Source organism: Orcinus orca, chromosome 1 (genome assembly GCF_937001465.1).
Source record: "Orcinus orca chromosome 1, mOrcOrc1.1, whole genome shotgun sequence".
In the NCBI taxonomy this organism is placed as follows: Eukaryota; Metazoa; Chordata; class Mammalia; order Artiodactyla; family Delphinidae; genus Orcinus; species Orcinus orca.
Genome location: NC_064559.1, coordinates 177278361 through 177297715, shown reverse-complemented (window position 1 = coordinate 177297715; position 19355 = coordinate 177278361). Strand labels below are relative to the sequence as shown.

The window sequence follows — 19355 nt, the reverse complement described above, 5'->3', positions numbered from 1 at the left end:
CTTCTTTTCCAATTTGTATTCCCTTTATTTCTTTTTGTTCTCTGATTTCTGTTCCTAGGACTTACAAAACTATGTTGAATAAGAGTGGTGAGACTGGACATTCTTGTCTTGCTCCTGATCTTAGAGAAAATGCTTCCAGTTTTTCGCCATTGAGAATGATGTTTGCTGTGCGTTTGTCATATATGGCTGTTATTATGTTGAGGTAGGTTCCCTCTATGCCCACTTTCTGCACAGTTTTTGTCATAACTGGGTGTTGAATTTTGTCAAAAGCTTTCTCTGCATCTATTGAGATGATCATATGGTTTTTATTCTTCAACTGGTTAATATGGTGTATCACATTGATTGATTTGCATATATTGAAAAATCCTTGCATTCCTGGGATAAATCCCACTTGATTATGGTGTATCACCCTTTTAATGTGTTGTTGGATTCTGTTTGCTAGTATTTTGTTGAGGATTTTTGAGTCTATATTCATCAGTGATATTGTTCTGTAATTCTCTTTTTTTGTAGTATCTTTGTCTAGTTTTGGTATCAGGGTGATGGTGGCCTCAATAGAATGAGTTTGGGGGTGCTCCTTCCTCTGCAATTTTTTGGAAGAGTTTGAGAAGGATGAGTGTTAGCTCTTCTCTCAATGTTTGATAGAATTCACCTGTGAAGCCATCTGGTCCTGGACTTTTGTTTGTTGGAAGATTTTTAATCACAGTTTCAATTTCATTACTTGTGATTGGTCTGTTCACATTTTGTATTTCTTCCTGGTTCAGTCTTGGAAAATTATACCTTTCTAAGAATTTGTCCATTTCTTCCAGGTTGTCCATTTTATTGGCATAGAGTTGCTTGTAGTAGTCTCTTAGGATGCTTTGTATTTCTGCGGTGTCTGTTGTAACTTCTCCTTTTTCATTTCGAATTTTATTGATTTGACTCCTCTCCGTCTTTTTCTTGGTGAGTCTGGCTAATGGTTTTTCAATTTTGTTTATCTTCTCAAAGAGCCAGCTTTTAGTTGTATTGATCTTTGCTGTTGTTTCCTTTATTTCTATTTCATGTATTTCTGCTCTGATCTTTATGATTTCTTTCCTTCTGCTAACTTTGGGTTTTGTTTGTTCTTCTTTCTCTAGTTCCTTTAGGTGTAAGTTTAGATTGCTTATTTGAGATTTTTCTTGTTTCTTGAGGTAGACTTGTATAGCTATAAACTTCCCTCTTAGAACTCCTTTCGCTACATCCCATAGGTATTGGATCATCGTGTTTTCATTGTCTTTTGGCTCTAGGTATTTTTTGATTTCCTCTTTGATTTCTTCAGTGATCTCTTGGTTATTTAATAACGTTTTGTTTAGCCTCCATGTGTTTGTTTTTTACGTTTTTACGTTTTTTACGTTTTTTGTTTTTTACGTTTTTTTCCCTGTAATTCACTTCTAATCACAAAACGTTGCGGTCAGAAAAGATGCTTGATATGATTTCAATTTTCTTAAATTTACTGAGACTTGATTTGTGACCCAAGATGTGATCTATCCTGGAGAATGTTCCATGCGCACTTGAGAAGAAAGTGTAATCTGTTGTTTTTGGATGGAATGTCCTGTAAATATCAATTAAATCTATCTGGTCTATTGTGTCATTTAAAGCTTGTGTTTCCTTATTAATTTTCTGTTTGGATGATGTGTCAATTGGTGTAAATGAGGTGTTAAAGTCCCCCACTATTATTATGTTACTGTCGATTTCCTCTTTTATAGCTGTTAGCAGTTGCCTTATGTATTGAGATGCTCCTATGTTGGGTGCATATATATTTATAATTGTTATATCTTCTTCTTGGATTGATCCCTTGATCATTATGTAGTGTCCTTCTTTGTCTCTTGTAACATTCTCTATTTGAAAGTCCATTTTATCTGATATGAGTATTGCTACTCCAGCTTTCTTTTGATTTCCATTTGCATGGAATATCTTTTTCCATCCCCTCATTTTCAGTCTGTATGTGTCCCTAGGTCTGAAGTGGATCTCTTGTAGACAGCATATAGTTGGGTCTTGTTTTTGTATCCATTCAGCAAGCCTGTGTCTTTTGGTTGGAGCATTTAATCCACTCACGTTTAAGGTAATTATCAATATGTATGTTCCTATGACCATTTTCTTAATTGTTTTCGGTTTGTTTTTATAGGTCCTTTTCTTCTCTTGTGTTTCCCACTTAGAGAAGTTCCTTTAGCATTTGTTGTAGAGCTGGTTTGGTGGTGCTGAATTCTCTTAGCTTTTGCTTATCTGTAAAGCTTTTGATTTCTCCATCTAATCTGAATGAGATCCTGGTTGGGTAGAGTAATCTTGGTTGTAGGTTATTCCCTTTCATCACTTTAAATATGTCATGCCACTCCCTTCTGGCTTGTAGAGTTTCTGCTGAGAAATCAGCTGTTAACTTTATGGGAGTTCCCTTGTATGTTATTTGTCTTTTTTCCCTTGTTGCTTTTAGTAATTTTTCTTTGTCTTTAATTTTTGTCAGTTTGATTACTATGTGTCTCAGCGTGTTTCTCCTTGGGTTTATCCTGTATGGGACTCTCTGTGCTTCGTGGACTTGGGGGGCTCTTTCCTTTCCCATGTTAGGGAAGTATTCGACTATAATCTCTTCAAATATTTTCTCGGGTCCTTTCTCTCTCTCTTATCCTTCTGGGACCCCTATAATGCGAGTGTTATTGTGTTTAATGTTTTCCCAGAGGTCTCTTAGGCTGTCTTCATTTCTTTTCATTTTTTTTTTCTTTATTCTGTTCCGCAGCAGTGAATTCCACCATTCTGTTTTCCAGGTCACTTCTCCGTTCTTCTGCCTCAGTTATTCTGCTATTGATTCCTTCTAGTGTAGATTTCATTTCAGTTATTGTATTGTTCATCTCTGTTTGTTCTTTAATTCTCTAGGTCTTTGTCAAACATTTCTTGGATCTTCTCGATCTTTGCTTCCATTCTTTTTCCGAGGTCCTGGATCATCTTCACTATCATTATTCTGTATTCTTTTTCTGGAAGGTTGCCTATCTCCACTTCATTTAGTTGTTTTTCTGGGGTTTTATCTTGTTCCTTCATCTGGTACATAGCCCTCTGCCATTTCATCTTGTCTGTCTTTCTGTGAATGTGGTTTTTGTTCCACAGGCTGCAAGATTGTAGGTCTTCTTGCTTCTGCTATCTGCCCTCTGGTGGATGAGGCTATCTAAAAGGCTTGAGCAAGTTTCCTCAGTGGGGTTTTGATTTGCCTTTTCCTGATGGTTAAGGATGTTGAGATCTTCTCATGTGCCTATTGGCCGTTCATATATCTTCTTTGGAGTCTTTTGGCTTTTTACCTATACTTCTTTATGTTATTATTCAGTGGTTTCTCTAGGGATTACAGTATTCATCCATACCTTACCATAATCTATGCTCAATTAATATTACATCACATCATACATAGGATAGTATACAATGATATAATTCCATTTATACCTCATCCTATCTTCTGTGCTATATTTCATAAGAACAATATTTTATAAACCCCACAATACATTGTTACCATTTGCTTTGGTAACAGACAACTGAATTTTAAAGAATTTTTAAAATAAAAATAATTGTTTTATTTTTAAACATATATATTCCCTTTCTAGTACTCTTTATTCCTCCCTGGAGATCCAATTTTCCATCTGATAATACTTTCTTTCCACCTGAAGATCTTCCTTTAGTACTTCTTGTAGTTAGTTTGTAGACAATGAATTCTTTCAACTTTTGCTTATCTGAAAGTGTCTTTATTTCACCTTCCTTTTAAATATATATTTCACTCAATATAAAATTCCACTTTGACAATCTTTTTTCTTCCAGCATTTTACAAATATCATTTCATGTCTTCTGGACTTTTATTGTTTCTGATGAGAAGTCAGCTGACATTCTTATAATTGTTCCCCTGTGTCCTTTTTTTCTGGATGCTTTAAGATTTTTTTGTTCTTCAGCAGTTTGACTATGATATATGTAGGTGTGATTTTCTTTGTATTTATCCATTTTGGGAATTTGTGACCTTCCCAGATTGGGTGTTCCTATTTATTTTTAATCAAATTTAAGACATTTTAAGGCAAAACTTCTCTAATTAGAATTCAGGGACTTCCCTGGTGGTCCAGTGGTTAAGACTCCTCACTTCCACAGCAGGGGGCATGGGTTAGATCCCTGGTCAGGGAACTAAGATCTGGCATGCTGCTTCTGTGGCCACAAAAAAAAAAAAAAAGAATTTAAATGTGTTTTCTCTTCCATTCTATTTCTCTTCTCATTATGAAACTCCAATTATATGGGTATTATCTTGTTGCTATCTCACATGTTATAGATAAGTTGTTCTTTCTCTCTTGTTTTTAAACCTTTTTTTCTCTCTGTGCTTCAGTCTAGATTATATATATTGACCTGTCTTCAAGTCCCCTAATATTTGATTCTGTTTTGTCCAGCCTTCTTATTTTTATATGAGATGTATTTACATACCATAAAATTCACCTTTTTAGAGTGTACAGTTATTGGGTTGTTTTTTTTCAGTGTATTCAAAAAGTTGTGCGATCACCGTCATGATCTAATTCCAGAATGTTTTCATCACCTTAAGAAGAAATCCCATTGCTGTTAGCAGTCACTTTTTATTTTCCCTTTCCCCCATCTCTGGCAACTAATTTACTCTCTGTCTCTATAAATATGCCAATTTTTGACATTTTATATAAATAGAATCATAAAATATTTGGCTTTTTGTGCCTGGCTGCTTTTACTTAATCATATTTTTTCAAGGTTCATCCATGTTGTAATATGAATCAGTAATTCATTCCTTTTTTGTGCCTAAATAATATTACATTATGTGGATTTACCATATTTTGTTTATCCATTTATTAGTTGATGAACATTTGGGTTGTTCCCACTTTTTAGCTATTATGAATTATGCTGCTATGAACATTCATATATACATTTTTATGTGGACATATGTTTTCATTTCTCTTAGGTATTTACCTAGGAGTGGAATTGCTGGGTCTTATGGTAACTCTGTTTAACTTTTTAATGAATTGCCAAACTGTTTTCCATGGCAGTTACACAATTTTATGTTCAGATCAGCATTGCATGAGGGTTCCAATTTCTCTGCAGCTGTGCCAACATTTGTTATTGTCCTTTAAAAATTATTATAGCCATCCTAGGGACTCCCCTCGTGGTGCAGTGGTTAAGAATCTGCCTGCCAATGCAGGGAACATGGGTTCGATCCCTGCTCTGTGAAGATCCCACATGCCATGGAGCAACCAAGCCCATGAGCCACAACTACTGAGCCTGCATGCCCTAGAGCCTGCGCACTGCAGCTACTGAGGCCGGCGTGCTCCAGGGCCCACGTGCCACAACTACTGAGCCTGCATGCTGCAACAACTGAAGCCCACACACCTAGAGCCTGTGGTCCGCAATAAGAGAAGCCACTGCAATGAGAAGCCTGCGCACTGCAATGAAGAGTATCCTCTGCTCGCCGCAACTAGAGAAAGCCTCCACACAGCAATGAAGACCTAATGCAGCCAAAAATAAATAAATATTTTTAAAAGATAAAAATAAAATTATTATAGCCATCCTAGTGACTGTAAAGTGATATGTCATTGTAGTCTTGATTTGCATTTCCCTGATGAGTAATGATATCAGGAGGCATCTTTTCATGTACTTATTGGCCATTTCTAGGTCTTCTTTGGAGAAATATCTATTCAGATTCTTTGGGTTGTTGGATTAAAAAATAACCCAATTTTCAAGTTGGATTATTTGTCTTTTTTTTTATTATTGAGTTGTAAGAGTTTTTTTCATGTATTCTAGCTAAAAGCCCTTTTTCAGATATATGATTTACAAATATTTTCTCCTGTTCTGTAGGTTGTCTTTTCATTTTCTTGATAATGTTCTTTGTGCAAAAGTTTTTAATTTCAATGAAGTCCCATTTATCTATTTTTTCTTTGGTTGCTTGTGCTTTAGTTGTCATATTTAGCAAACCATTGCCTAATCCAAGGTCATAAAGATTTACTTCTATGTTTTCTTTTAAGAGTTTTATAATTTTAGCTGTTATATTAAGCTCTTAGATCCATTTTGAGTTAATTTTTTTATATGGTGTGAGGTATGAGTCCAATTCATTCTTTCACTTGTGGATAATCAACTATCCCACCACCATTTGTTGAAAAGACTCTTCTTTCTCCCATTGAATGGTCTTGGCATCCTTGTTAAAAATCAACTGACCATGGGCTTCCCTGGTGGCGCAGTGGTTGAGAGTCCGCCTGCCGATGCAGGGGACACGGGTTCATGCCTCGGTCCGGGAAGATCCCACGTGCCGCGGAGCAGCTGGGCACCTGAGCCATGGCTGCTGAGCCTGCGCGTCCTGAGCCTGTGCTCCGCAACGGGAAGGGCCACAACAGTGAGAGGCCCACGTACAGCAAAAAAAAAAAATCAACTAACCAGTGCTCGCTTTGGCAGCACATATACTAAAATTGGAACGATACAGAGAAGATTAGCATGGCCCCTGCGCAAGGGTGACACACAAATTCATGAAGCATTCCATATTTTTGCCCTGCGTACTGCAAAAAAAAAAAAAAAAATCAACTGACCATAGACTCTTAATTCTATTCCATTGATCTATATGGCTATCTTCATGCCAGTACCACACTGTCTTGATGTCTTAATTACTGAAACTTTGTAGTAAGTTTTGAAATTGGGAAGTGTGAATCCTCCAACTTTGTTCTTCCTTTTCAAGATTGTTTTGGCTATTCGGGGTCTTTTAGGTATCCATATTAATTTTAGGATCATCAGGACTTCCCTGGTGGCACAGTGGTTAAGAATCCACCTGACAAAATTTTAAGGCTGTAATGAGGAGTCACATTTACGATAGTCAATATATTCTCTACAATGAATATGCTCCCTTAATTAAAACATGATGCTGAAAAAAAAAAAAAAGGAATCCGCCTGCTAATGCAGGGGACACTGTTTCGAGCCCTGGTCCAGGAAGACCCCACATGCTGCGGAGCAACTAAGCCTGTGTGCTACAACTACTGAGCCTGTGTTCTAGAGCCCGTGATCCACAACTACTGAAGCCCACGTGTCTAGAGCCCATGCTCCACAACAAGAGAAGCCACCACAATGAGAAGCCTACACACCACAATGAAGAGTAGCCCCTGCTCACCGCAGCTAGAGAAAGCCTGCACACAGCAATGAAGACCCAATGCAGCTAAAAATTAATTAATTAGTTAATTTTTTTTAAATTTTAGGATCATCTTATCAATCACTACAAAAGAGTAGTTGGAATTTTGATAGGGATTCCATTAAATCTCCAGACCAATTTGGAGACTATTGCCAGCTTAACAATATTGTCTTCCAAACCATGAAACTGGGATGTTTTTCTCTTTATCTAGATCTCCTTTAATTTCTTTCAACAATGTTTTTCAGTCTTCAATGTAGAAGTCTTACACATATTTCAGTAAATTTATACCTAAATATTGCATTCATTTTGATGCTATCATGAATAAAATTGTTTTCTCAGTTTCATTTTTAGAGTTCATTGCTATACAGAAATACAGTTGATTTTGTCTCTGGATCTTGTGTTTTGATCTTGAATCCCGCACACTTGCTTAACCCATTTATTAGTTCTAATAGTTTTTAGTGGATTCTTTAGGATTTTCTGTATATAATATTATTTCATCTACAAATAAAGATAGTTTTACTTTTACCTTAACAATCTTGATGGCTTTTATTTCTTTTCTTGCCCAACTGCCCTGGCTAGTATCTCTAGTACAATGTTGAATAAAGTGACAAGAGCAGACATCCTTGTCTTGTTTCTGATTTTAGAGGGAAATCATCTAGTCTTTCATCATTAAGTATGATGTTAACTGTGGGTTTTTCATAGATGCCTCATATAATGTTGAGGAAATTCTCTTATAGTCCTAGTTTGGTTAGTATCTATCATGAAAAGGAGTTGGAGTTTGTCAGATGTTTGTGTGTGTGTGTGTGTGTGTGTGTGTGTGTGTGTGTGTGTGTGTGCCTATTGAGATGATCATGTAGTGTTTGTTTTTTATTCAATTTATATGGTGTATTACATCAATTGATTTTTTAGCTGTTAAATTAACCTTGCATTCCTGGGATAAATTCCCACTTGGTCAACTGTATAATTCTTTTTATATGTTGCTTGATCAGATTGTTATTATTTTGTTGAGGATTCTTGTATCTATCTTCATAAGACATATTAGTCTGTAGTTTTCTTGTGGTATTTTTGTCTGATTTTGGTATTAGGGTAGTACTTGTCTCATGGAATGAGTTGAAAACTGTTTCCTTTTATTTTTTGGAAGAGTTTGTGAAAAATTGGTATTAATTCTTTAAATGTTTGGTAGAATTCACTAATGAAGCCATCTGGGCCTGGGCTTTTACGCATGGACAGTTTTGGTTTTTTTTAATTACTAATTCACTCTCTTTACTTATTATGTATCTATTGGGACTATTTCTTCTTGAGTCAGTTTCAGTAGTTTGAGCCTTTCTACAAATTTGCACACTTAATCTACATTATCTAATTGTTGACATAATTGTTTATAGTATTCCCTTATAATCCTTTTTATTTATATGTCAACAGTAATATCCCCACTTTTATTCCTAGTTTTAATAATTTGAGTCTTCTCTCCTTTTTTCTTGTCATGTCTAGCTAAAGATTTGTAAATTTTGTTCTTCTTTTTAAAAAACCAATTTAATTTTTGGTTTTGTTGATTTTCTCTATTGATTTCTTTTTTATTATTATTATTTTTTAGTTGTGCTGGGTCTTAGTTGCAGCATGTGTGCTCCTTAGTTGCAGCCAGCAGTCTTCTTAGTTGCGGCTTGCTCGCTCCTTAGTTGTGGCACATATGCTCCTTAGTTGTGGCATGTGAACTCTTAGTTGCAACATGTATGTGGAATCTAGTTCCCCGACCAGGGATCAAACCTGTGTCCCCTGGATTGGAAGGCAGGTTCTTAACCACTGCACCACCAGAGAAGTCCCTCTATTGATTTCTTATTCTGTATTTTGTTTATTTCTGATTTAATCTTTATTATTTCTTTTATTCTATTTGCTTTGGGTTTAATTTTCTCTTCTTTTTCTAGTTTCTTAAGATGAAAAGCTGGGTTATTGATTTGCAATCATTCTTCTTTTTGAATGTACATCTTTACATTATTTCCCTCTGAGCACTGTTTTCCTGCATCCCATAAGTTTTGATATGTTGTGTTTTTGTTTTCATTCCTCTCAAAGTAATTTCTAATTTCCCTTGTGATTTCTTCTTTACTTCTTGTATGTTTGAGAGTGTGTTGTTTAACTTCCACATATTTGTGAATTCCCACATTTCCTTCAGTTATTTCTAATTTTATTTCATTGTGCCTGGAGAACATACATTGTATGAGTTCAGTCCTTTTAAATTTATTAAGCCTTGTTTTATTGCCTAACATATGGTCTGTTCTGGGGGATAATTCATGTGCACTTGAGAAGGATGTGCATTTTGTTGTTGTTGAGTAGAATATTCTATAGATGTCTGTCAGGTCAACTTGGTATATAGTGTTGTTTAATTCTCCCATTTCTTTTCTGATCTTCTAATTGTCAGTTTTTGCTTTTATAACTTGAAGCTATCTTTACGTTCACTGATTATTTCCTCTGCCAGCTCAAATTTGCTGTTGAAGACCTCTAATGATTTTTCCATTCTAATTATATTTTTTTACTCCAGAATTTCTGTTTGATTATTTTTTATTATTGTCTCTTTGTTGATATTCTTTAAATGGTGATACATCATTTTCATAATCTCCTTTAGTTCTTTAGACATGGTTTCCTTCAGTGCTTTGAATATATTTAAAATAGTCAATTTTAAGTCTTGGTCTAGAAGTTTCAACATCTGGGCTTCTTCAGGGACAGTTTTTGTTAATTCCCTTTTTCCTGTGAATACTTTTTTGTATTCACAGGAAAAAAACAATAATAATTTTTCACTAAAACTGGACATTTTAAATACTATTATGTGGTAACTTGGAAATCATTGCCCCCCCCCAATAGCGTTTATTGTTATTGTTACTTGTAGCTGTGTGGGGTTTTGTTTGTTTATTTTTGTTTTTAGTGACTTCTCTGAACTAATTCTTTAAAGTGTATATTCTTTATTGTGTGTGGCCAATGAGGTTTTTGCTTGGTTAGCTTGGTGGTCAGCAAATGATTGGACAGAGAGAGATTTCCTTAAAAACTGGAATGAATAAGTCATTGCCAAGGGGTTCTGTGTGTGTGTTGGGATGCACCTTCAACACTCAGTCAGGCAGTTTACTACTCCACCTAAGCCTTTACTTCCTATTTACACAGGCCCTCAAGGTCAGCCATAAGTGAGAGCTTGGGGCTTTCTCCAGTCTTCTGGCTTTCTGCACAGCTCTACACATGTATGTGGCCTTGTAGATCCCCAGGAATATGACAGAGCTTTTCAAGACCCCATGATCATCTCATTCCCTAGATTTTCCTTTTAAGCTTTTTGGTTAGTCTCTTCTACCCCCAGCTGTTATTCATTGCTTCAGGTAGCCATGAAGTTAAAACATTTGCCTGTAATTATTTTCAACAAACACCCCCTCCTTCCCCTCAGGAGGAGGCTGTGTATATGAGCTTGCTTCAAACTAGCCTTGTAATTGGGGTCTTTTAGGGACAGGCCAAACAATGACACTTCTTTGAGAACAAGTCTTTGGAAGAGATCCAGCTGGAGAGTGGGAGATGAGACTAGAGCAAGTTTAAATGTGACAAAACTTACTGCTTTTACTGAGATTCAACCGTTTTTCTTGAATACACATTCCCCAGGTTACTCCAAGCTCTTGGTTAATTTCCAGAGTTCTGCATATGTTCATCCTGTCAATCGTTTTCCAATTCTTTTGTTGTTTTTATGGAGGAATGAATTTTTGGAGGATCTTATTCTTCCATTTTCCCAATCTGCTTTTAATCTTATTCAATGAGTATTTTATTTCATTTAGTATATTTTTCAGTTCAAGGATTTCCACTGACCTTTTAAAATATATGTAACAGTTTTATTCAGATGTAGTATACATAACATACACTTCACCCAGTTAAAGTGTACAATTTAATTCACATTCACAGAGTTGTGGTTTTTGTTTTGTTATTTTACAGTTTTTGTACCTCTACTGAAATTCTCCATTTACCACATTATTTTTACCTTTTCCTGTGAGTTCTTTAACATATTTATCAGTTATCTTGTCTGTTAATTCCAACATTGGGTTATCTGAGGGTCTGTTCCTATTGCCTTATTTTTTTTTCTCTACTAAGAGTCACATTTTCCTGTTTCTTCATATGTCTAATAATTTTTTATTGTATACTGGGTATCGTAGGTAAAACATTGTGGAGATTCTGGATTCTGTTATCTTCCTTAGAAGAAGGTTGAGTTTTGTTCTAGTGGGCAGTTAAATTACTGGTACATCACCTTGGGCTTGTGGAAGCTTGGTTTTATGCTTTATTATAAGTCTTTTTTTTTTTTTTTTTTTTTGGCCTTATTCCTAGGGAGAATTCCTTGGTCCCAGTCATTGTCCTTCTGGAATTTCAGTGGAAAGCCTGTGGTGTTTACAAAGCTCCCCCTAACATGATGACGCTCAAACTCCAAGCACTGCTTCCCTTGAAGTGGAGAGCTATGGAAGTCTCTGCTCAGCTGTTTCAGACTTCTAGAAGGTATTTTCCCTTAATTTTTTTGGAGTCTCTCCACTCATGTAGTTTAGGAGTCAACCAAGGATTTGAGGAAAATTTATGTACAGATTTGGTGTTCCACCTTCTGTAGTTCCTTCCTTCCTCGTTTTCCCTCCTCAAGTTCCTGCTGCTCTGACAGCCCTAAATCCTGTCCTCCGACTCATCAGGCTACAGCTTTCTATTTGTTCTCTATCCTCAACACTTTGCAAGAACTGGGACGTACTCTCTGAGGAGAAACCATATAAACATGGATCTCACCTAGCATGTTCTATTCTTTCAAGAATTGAATTCTCTCAAGTTTCTTCCTGTTTTTTGGTCATTCTCCAGTAGCTTCGAGTCATTTAAAAAATATTTTGACCAGAGTTTATTATTTTTATCTTCAAGAGAACAAATCTGATGTAAACTATGCTGCCAACACCAAAAGTCTGGACCTTGTTCTTAAATTGTTACCATCTTAATGTTAGTTATAAAAGTTATTCATTGGGCTTCCCTGGTGGCGCAGTGGTTGAGAGTCCGCCTGCCGATGCAGGGGATACGGGTTCGTGCCCCGGTCCGGAAAGATCCCACATTCCGCGGAGCGGCTGGGCCCGTGAGCCATGGCCGCTGAGCCTGCGCGTCCAGAGCCTGTGCTCTGCAACGCAAGAGGCCACAACAGTGAGAGGCCCGCGTACCGCTAAAAAAAAAAAAAATTTAATCACTTTAATTACCCCCATCCCATTTTCCTCTCCATATAGTTTGATATTTTTTCTTTATTCACACACACACACAGAAACACACGTATATTATTTTTACATGAATGATATACTATACATGTTATTTGGCAATTTGCTTTTTTTTACTTATGTATTTAAAGGTTTTTCTATGAGTACATATTTATTCTTTCATCAAATATTCATAGGGCACTTGCTATGTGTCAGGCACTATTCCAGGTCCTGGGGATAAATCAGTGAACCAAACATACAAAAGACTTGCTTTCGTGAAACTTACATTCTAATGAGGGTGGGAGGAGGTGGATTAGAAATGAACAATAAAAAAAATAAATAAGTGATAAGTGGTGTGGAAAAAAATTAAGCGAGAAAGGCAATAGGGAGTGCTAGCATGTGGAAGGAAAAGAGGTTTGCAGTTTTTCAGAGGGTGAACAAAGAAGACCTCACTCAAAAGGTAATGTTTGAACAGACATGCAAGCAGTGAGGCAATATGAGAAAAGAGTTTTCTAGGCAAAGTGAGAGCAAAGGCTTGGCAACAGCCTGCTAGCGTGTTTGGGGAACAACAAAGAGGCTTCTGTGTCTGAAGCAGAGTGAGGAAGGGAGCAGTAATTGGAGATGAGGTCAGGTTGCTATAGAGGGCCATAAACACCAATGACATTCCATGGAAGGGGTCAACTTGACCCCCTTGAGCCACTAGTATTTTTTCTTCAGTTGACTCTACATGGTGTTCCTGTTGAACCTGGCCCCCACAGCCCAATGCATGCTCTTCTACTCTGATGCTCACCTTGTTGGCCTGGGTCTTTCTTAGTAGAGTTACAACTTAACTCTAGTTTCCCCAAAACATTACCATGCCTAGGTGCTCTGACCTAAAAGCACAGCTTTCCCTATGATCTCTTAGATACTTTTTTTGAGCCCAGATTCCCCCTTCCTTCATGGTGATTTCGCCACTGGAAACCACTGTGTTCTTCTTACCAGCAGACCTACATCAGGGCATTAGTGTTCTACCTGTCAGGACTCCTTAACTTCCAATGTCAGAAGAGAGGCTACAACTGCCATCCCCTCCTCAGAGGACTTGTGCTTCTCATGTAAATCAGTTTACTTTCTCCTCAAAGACCAAACCTCCATAGCGAGGGCATCTGTAAGAATCCCGCTTTGATGAAGCCACAGAAAGCTTCATTTCACCATTCTCTCAGGGCAAGGGGTGCCTGTCTAACGAACACTGCCATAAATAATGGATACCACGAAAGCTATCCTTCCCTGAATGGAGAAGGTTTTTTTCAAGGCGAAATGTTAAAATCACCTAAGCAGAGAAGCAGGGCAGCTGCTTGGCCCTCTCTTACATATAGATGTATTGTAATTTAATTGATCTTTCCTCTACGTTTAGATATTTGTTTCCCTCCTTTTTTATTATTATAAATAATTCTGCAATGAGTATCTTGGCATGAGTGTAGATATTTCTGTAAAATAGATTCTTGAAAGAAGAATTGCTGGGTCAAAAGACACATGCATTTAAATTTAAAGCACTCCCAAATTGCCCTACAAAAACATGTTACAGATTTTTATTCCTATGAGAATGTGTTTCCCCACTTCATCACCATCACTAAATATTAAGGATCATTTTTCACTTTTGATATTAATATTGTTTCAATTTCCATATCTCTGATTACTAGTGAGGTTGAACTTGTTTTTATGTCTACCAACCATTTTTATTTTTCTGTGAACTGACTGTTCATAACCTTTGCTTATTTTTCTGTTGGATAGCTTGTCATTTTCTTATCTTGCACACATTGTTTTAAGTTTATTCCTAGATATTTCGAAGTTGTTGTCATTGATTGATTACTACGGACAAATAGTAGAGCTATTGATTTTGGTGTCTTGGTCTTATTGCTGGCATCCTTCCTGAACATTTTTCTTGATTTTAATAGTTTTATAGTTGATTGTCATTTCTTTCCTGGGGAACCCATCATATACGTGCAAATAAGGGTTTACTGTGACTACTGATGTATTTGGTCTTATGCCTACTATTTTGGTCTGTATTTTCTGTGGATCATTTTTTCTGATATCCTTTTTCTCTTCATGCCTTTTGAGGCTTGATAGCATGTCTTTGTTCCTTTTGTGGTCTGGAAGATCTGCATTCTGTTTCTACACTTCTAGTGGTTGTCCTTGTATATTTTGTTAAATATTGAAACAAATTTTCCTATTAATGTCAAGAATCAGATCAGCTAATAAATTTCCTCCAAATAAGATAAGATCATTAACTGCACTCCACTCCTCACCCCTTTTTTATTGAAGTCATTTGAAATCTTAGTATCAGATTCTTTTTTACAATCGTTTTTCACATTGCATCTCTATTACTTAGGAATCCTTTACTTTCTATTTTTTGCTATGTAGCATCTTCTATTTTCTTTTGTCACCTCCCACGATTTAAAAGGTAGTAATCCTGTTTTGCATTTTACTGGTGATTGACTTTTATATTTACCAACTAGATTCCTAAACCTCTATTTCTCTGATTAGGAAAGTAAAGAACAATCAATATCTCCCACTCCCTTACTTTATGTCAGGTGAAGAGTTTAGTGTATCCTTACCTGTCTTGCCCTCTGTTCTCTCATTTCCCTGTCTTTTAAAATGTACTGTGTGTTTATAAATCCAGCTTGCATTTCAACATATATATTTTGTTGTTTTTGTTCAAGTCTTATGATATATTTAGTTCATTTTAAATGCTTGCAACCAAACCTTTTATATTACAGTGTTCCCGTTTTCAAGTTCTTAATTTTAATTCATCTCCTGAGCAGCTGAAATATGTCTTCAGGTTGTTTACTTAGGGAGGACACACACGTGATACATTTTCTACATCCTTCTCTGTATATCTAGAATGTATTTCTGTTGTTTTCACACATGAATGACAATTTGTGGGGTACAGAATTCTTGTATCACCATCTTTTTCACCCAAAACTATAATCATTGCTCCCTATTGTCTAGCACTTAGAAATACTGAGGCAAAGCCTAAGACCAACCTAAAACTTCCCCCTTTGTAACCTGATTTAATCTGTGGATCTGTGCAATACTTTTCCTTCATGGTGGGAAAAGAATTTTTGCATGGCTAGGATATGTCCTGGTATATAATTCTTTTGTTAATTTTCCATGGAACTCATTGATTTATTTACCCAATCATTTTTCAGCTCAGGTCATTTCCCGTTGAGTATGTGAATATTACTTCTGTTCATTTGAGGGTAATGATTGTAAATATCTCTTGGCTGTGCCCTCTTTTCCATCATCTCTCATCTCTCACCAGGGTGAAGGCAACACCCTGCTTTCACTCGGCCCCTACTCACTTTTCATTCTCACTTCCATTTAAGACCCTTGCGCTGAGGACCCTGACTGCCCTGTTCACTGCTCTGAACACGAGCTTCCCACTGCCCTGGGACTGTGACCCAGATCCTGAATGTAGCTACTGCAGCCTCTGGTGAGGCACCCCCATCCCCAGCCTCGTCTCCCACTACATACCTACCGTGTACCCTATACACCAGCCACGCTGCTTCCTCTTACTCCTTCAGTTAGGCCGGCTCCCTCCGCGCCCGCCACTCTCACCATTGGCCACCCAGGCCTGGCCAGTCAGAATGCCCCATTCCCTAGGACACAGAGATCAGGCCAGAGGAGGCATCTGATCTACACTGGACCAATCACCAGGTGTCTGGGCCCTGATTTCTGCCCCTCTGCTCTTATGGCCTGGCCAACTCCTCCCTGTTCTTTTTTTTTTTTTTTTTAATTTTTATTAGAGTAATAGTTGCCTTACAATGTTGTGTTAGTTTCTGCTGTACAGCAAAGTGAATCAGTTATACGTATACATATATCCCCTCTTTTTTAGATTTTCTTCCCATTTAGGTCTCCCTGTTCTTTAGATCTCAGCTTAAATATTGCTTCCTAGAAAAACTCTCCCTGACCCTCGCACCTCCCCTCTGTTATGTCTGGAACTTCGTCTTTTGTTCATTTTTTTCAGTAAGTATTTTTGAGCGTCCCCTATGTGCCTGGGGATACATCAATGAGCAATAGAGATGACCCTGCCCTCACAGAGCTTCATTCTACAGGTGTTTCTTCATGGTGCTTCTTAGAATTAGTATATAAAATAATTGATTGCAGGATTCTTTTTTTTTTTTTTGTGGTACGCGGGCCTCTCGCTGTTGTGGCTTCTCCCGTTGCGGAGCACAGGCTCCAGACGCGCAGGCTCAGCAGCCATGGCTCACAGGTCTAGCCTCTCCGCGGCATGTGGGATCCTCCCGTCCCAGGGCACGAACCTGTGTCCGCTGCATCGGCAGGCAGACTCTCAACCACTGCGCCACCAGGGAAGCCCTGTGGGATTCTTTTCATTCAGAAAACAGTAAGCTCTCTGAGGGCAGGGATCAAATCCACTTGTTTATACTTGTAGCTCTGGGATATATAAGTCACTTCTTGGTATATGATAGGCACTCAATAAATGTTTGATGAATGAATTAATGAATTTATGCTATTTATAGAAGTCAGGACTCTTTCAGTTACAATCCATCTCAAACTAGCTTCAGCAAAAAGATAAAGAAAAGAAAAAAAAAAGAAGAAGTAAAAGGAAACGAAAAAAGAGAAAGAAGTGAAAAGAAAAAAGCAAGGGGAGGGCTTCCCTGGTGGCGCAGTGGTTGGGAGTCCGCCTGCCGATGCAGGGGACACGGGTTCGTGCCCTGGTCCGGGAAGATCCCACATGCAGCAGAGCGGCTGGGCCCGTGAGCCATGGCCGCTGAGCCTGCGTGTCCGGAGCCTGTGCTCCTCAACGGGAGAGGCCACAACAGTGAGAGGCCCGCATACCGCAAAAAAAAAAAAAAAAAAAAGCAAAGGGAGATGTGGATTCATAGGCTCACTCCAGGGGAAAGGCCACGGGCAGCTCTAGCATCGTGCCTAGTGGACCCAGCGCCCCCCTCGATGCCACCAGGGCTCCCTCTGCTTCCCTCTGTGTATTGATCTCCTCTCCAGCTCTAGATGGATTTCCTCCATGTTGCCAGGGGAGATAGGTGCCGACAGTTCCAAATTCACATATTCTCAGTTTAGCAACACCAAAGAAAAAGCCTTTGTTTCTCTCAGCATCTGTATGTTTGCAGGGCCCAGACAACTGGTGATTGGTCCAGCGTAGATCAGATGCCTCCTCTGGCCTGATCTCTGTGTCCTAGGGAATGGGGCGTTCTGACTGGCCAGGCCTGGGTGGCACACCTCTCCCTGAGGGTCTGGGTGAAGTCAGGTGGGCAGGACACCGTGACCTTCACACCAAGAAGTCTCGCAGTTCAGGAGATATCCCCCGAAGGAATAACAGGTGTCACCAACAGGAAGAAAGAAACATGCTACTGGGACAAATGCAACAATTGCCCCCGTATCACAGGATGGCTTTTCTTGCATTCTTTTATTTTTTGCAGCCAGTGCTTTTGCATCTCTCTCCCTTAGTCTATTCATTCTGTCTTCTGGTTAGCAGCTGTTTCCTGGGGTGCTGTCCTCGTGCTCAGCACAGGCAGTAGAGGAGTCCCGGGAACCTTGCACCTGCTATACACAAAGCTACCTTTTGAAGACAGTAGCTTCAGATGGCTCTTTCATACTCTGGGAACCCTTGTCCCAGAGTAATGCTCCACTGGAGAAGGGCCAAACGGCCCCAATCAAATCATTTTGCGTCTCTGTGATCCAGACTGGAAGACCAGGTTAGTAGAACTGCTAGTTCGATTTCATGTGTTGAGGAGCTAGCTCTTCATCTGGAGCCCTCCCAGGCCCACACTGTTTTGAGGGCACTGCACACTTTGCTGTCCTGTAACACAGAGTTAGGGTCCAGGTTCAGATCATCATAAACAGGTTATTCACTTACATGAAAGTCCAGTGGGCTATACCCAAGTCAGGCAAGATATAAGAGGGCTTTGCCCTGGGGTCCCAACAGCAGCTATATAATTCAGATTTCTCCACCTGCTCCCCTCACAAGCATCACATCTAGACATTCCTGCTTCCTGAAAGGCCAGCCCTGGAGATGAGAGTCCTGGCAGTGAGAGACTCACATAACCTTGGAGAGAGGGCCCCTCCTCCACTCCACCACGGCCTGTGTCATCTGCTCAAGCCCACTGCTTTTCCTGGGGTCTCACCAAGTCCCTCAATTTTTTTCTGAAGGCCCTATAGCTCTGAAGGGCTCACACTTCACGAGCCTAGGATCAAATTCAAGGCAGACACTATGGGCTCCCCAGCCCCCTTTTCCCCAGGCACATGTGCCCTGAAATATCCCCCAGGCAGGGCAGGTTCAGTTCCAGGACCCAGCAGGCAGGATCGGTCTCCAAAGCAGCAAAGCCCTCCCTCTTCCTTCTGCTGGAGGGAGCCTTCTGAGTCCTGAAGCCATTCTTCCCACTAACCACACTCTCTAGGTCTGCATGGAGTCATGTTTGTCCTGGAAAAGGGAGAAGCCGAAACAGGAGGTCTTCATTTGGAGTCCGAGCACAGAGGCCTCTCTCACGCCTTCATTTGAACCTTCTCTGGATTTCACTGGCTTATCATGTCGCTTGCATATGAGTGGGCCACCCAGGGCTGTGCTGGCTCTCCCCTGACACCCTTGAGGCCAGTCCCCGCATGCGGCTGCATCCCAGATAAACAGAATTCCAGCTCCAAAGGCAGCACTAGATAACGTGTCGATTTTTCTGAGGCTTTGTGAGATGACAGGGGCGTCCAGCGCTCCCCTCAGGCTCCTTCCACCAAGTCCTTCTGCGCACAGCAGCTGCACATCCCTCCCCTCTCCCCAACCTTTCTTCCTTGCTCTCTCTCCCTCTCTCCGTGGTGACTCCAGCCTCCCCTCTCCTCTCTGTCAAAAGCAACATGTAAACACCGCCCCCCACCCCCTGCATCCTTAGCCAGATGGAGGCCACCACCTGCTGGCCGGTCCCCTAGCACCCCCAGAAAGGCCTCGGTTCATCTCCCGCCCTCTCCTGCTCAATAGATGCCTCTGGTCT

At 39.3% G+C, this 19355-nt stretch overlaps 1 protein-coding gene and 1 non-coding gene across 2 annotated transcripts in view; both read left to right on the top strand.

Annotated features, from left to right (window-relative positions):
* Window positions 1-19355, top strand: part of SZT2 (SZT2 subunit of KICSTOR complex) — a 227496-nt gene that overhangs the window by 112590 nt on the left and 95551 nt on the right. The gene's annotated exons all lie outside the window — the stretch shown is intronic.
* On the top strand, window positions 6411-6517 carry LOC117200218 (U6 spliceosomal RNA). Its single transcript, XR_004481699.1, has one exon. It is a non-coding gene; the product is annotated as a U6 spliceosomal RNA (small nuclear RNA).